Source organism: Styela clava, chromosome 2 (assembly GCF_964204865.1).
Source record: "Styela clava chromosome 2, kaStyClav1.hap1.2, whole genome shotgun sequence".
In the NCBI taxonomy this organism is placed as follows: Eukaryota; Metazoa; Chordata; class Ascidiacea; order Stolidobranchia; family Styelidae; genus Styela; species Styela clava.
Genome location: NC_135251.1, coordinates 27,874,429 through 27,876,928, shown reverse-complemented (window position 1 = coordinate 27,876,928; position 2,500 = coordinate 27,874,429). Strand labels below are relative to the sequence as shown.

Below are 2,500 nucleotides of genomic sequence, written 5' to 3'. Positions count from 1 at the left end.
TAGCCGTTTCTCAGGCTCCCTCTCCGGAATCGAACCCTGATTCCCCGTTACCCGTTATCACAAAGGTAGGCACGTAGCGTACCTTCGACAGTTGATAGGGCAGACACTTGAATGATACGTCGTCGGTGCAGAGACCGTACGATCCGCGTGGTTATCCAGAGTCATCAAACGTCACAGGACGAACCCGGTCGGTTTTGATCTGATAAAAGCGCGCCTCCCGAAGTCGGCGCTTAATGCATGTATTAGCTCTAGAATTACCACAGTTATCCACTTCGCTTACGAGACAAAATAAACCAAGACTGATTTAATGAGCCATTCGCAGTTTCGCTTTACGAGAACTCGTACTTGCACCTGCATGGCTTAATCTTTGAGACAAGCATATCACTACTGGCAGGATCAACCAGATAGCTGCGACAGCTGCGCTCGGCCCTTGCTGGGCCGCCCGGCGCGTGCTCGTCGCATTCGTTTAAGACCGAGGCGATCGCCTGCGGCCGTACTCAGCTTCGACAGTCGCTGGCCGCGACGTCCACGCTCTCGCCGGCAGTGCCAGGCGGAGCGATTTGCGTTTTTTCTTTGCTCGCCCTCTCTCGGGCTCGATCCATTCAGTTTCGCACAAACAAGAGCTCTGCCGGCCGCCTGCAGCGGTGCCTAAAATCCGGGCATAACAATGCGACCGTTCTGCTAGGCCGACAAGCGCTCAAGCCAGACGCTCGATCGAACGCCCCCTACATATTAGTCGAGACAACGGCTCGCTCATTAGCATCGCGTTTGTACTTTATAACTTTTTTCGGCTCGGCTTCTTTCGACGCCGATGCCGGCGACGCAGCACTCTCTCGCCCGCCAGCCACCGAGAAAAGGGTGCGCTCCGACCGGCCCCGCACCGCTCTTTCATGGCTCATTCGAGTTTACTGTCTTTCGCTCTGACATGCCTTACCTAGGGTTAGGTTAGTATGCTTGCACGTTTGTACTTTAACTTTTTTTGGCTCGGCTTCTTTCGACGCCGATGCCGGCGACGCAGCACTCTCTCGCCCGCCAGCCACCGAGAAAAGGGTGCGCTCCGACCGGCCCCGCACCGCTCTTTCTTGGCTCATTCGAAATTACTGTCTTTCGCTCTGACATGCCTTACCTAGGGTTAGGTTAGTATGCTTGCACGTTTGTACTTTAACTTTTTTCGGCTCGGCTTCTTTCGACGCCGATGCCGGCGACGCAGCACTCTCTCGCCCGCCAGCCACCGAGAAAAGGGTGCGCTCCGACCGGCCCCGCACCGCTCTTTCTTGGCTCATTCGAAATTACTGTCTTTCGCTCTGACATGCCTTACCTAGGGTTAGGTTAGTATGCTTGCACGTTTGTACTTTAACTTTTTTCGGCTCGGCTTCTTTCGACGCCGATGCCGGCGACGCAGCACTCTCTCGCCCGCCAGCCACCGAGAAAAGGGTGCGCTCCGACCGGCCCCGCACCGCTCTTTCATGGCTCATTCGAGTTTACTGTCTTTCGCTCTGACATGCCTTACCTAGGGTTAGGTTAGTATGCTTGCACGTTTGTACTTTAACTTTTTTCGGCTCGGCTTCTTTCGACGCCGATGCCGGCGACGCAGCACTCTCTCGCCCGCCAGCCACCGAGAAAAGGGTGCGCTCCGACCGGCCCCACACCGCTCTTTCATGGCTCATTCGAGTTTACTGTCTTTCGCTCTGACATGCCTTACCTAGGGTTAGGTTAGTATGCTTGCACGTTTGTACTTTAACTTTTTTTGGCTCGGCTTCTTTCGACGCCGATGCCGGCGACGCAGCACTCTCTCGCCCGCCAGCCACCGAGAAAAGGGTGCGCTTCGACCGGCCCCGCACCGCTCTTTCTTGGCTCATTCGAAATTACTGTCTTTCGCTCTGACATGCCTTACCTAGGGTTAGGTTAGTATGCTTGCACGTTTGTACTTTAACTTTTTTTGGCTCGGCTTCTTTCGACGCCGATGCCGGCGACGCAGCACTCTCTCGCCCGCCAGCCACCGAGAAAAGGGTGCGCTCCGACCGGCCCCGCACCGCTCTTTCTTGGCTCATTCGAAATTACTGTCTTTCGCTCTGACATGCCTTACCTAGGGTTAGGTTAGTATGCTTGCACGTTTGTACTTTAACTTTTTTCGGCTCGGCTTCTTTCGACGCCGATGCCGGCGACGCAGCACTCTCTCGCCCGCCAGCCACCGAGAAAAGGGTGCGCTCCGACCGGCCCCGCACCGCTCTTTCATGGCTCATTCGAGTTTACTGTCTTTCGCTCTGACATGCCTTACCTAGGGTTAGGTTAGTATGCTTGCACGTTTGTACTTTAACTTTTTTTGGCTCGGCTTCTTTCGACGCCGATGCCGGCGACGCAGCACTCTCTCGCCCGCCAGCCACCGAGAAAAGGGTGCGCTCCGACCGGCCCCGCACCGCTCTTTCTTGGCTCATTCGAAATTACTGTCTTTCGCTCTGACATGCCTTACCTAGGGTTAGGTTAGTATGCTTGCACGTTT

At 55.3% G+C, this 2,500-nt stretch overlaps 1 non-coding gene across 1 annotated transcript in view; it reads right to left on the bottom strand.

Moving 5' to 3' along the window:
- LOC144420256 (small subunit ribosomal RNA) overlaps positions 1-407 on the bottom strand; it is a 1,810-nt gene extending 1,403 nt beyond the window's left edge. Inside the window, exon 1 of the ribosomal RNA XR_013474609.1 lies at positions 1-407. This exon is cut by the window's left edge and continues 1,403 nt beyond it. This is a non-coding gene — a ribosomal RNA (small subunit ribosomal RNA).
- Between the last annotated feature and the right edge of the window lie 2,093 nt (positions 408-2,500).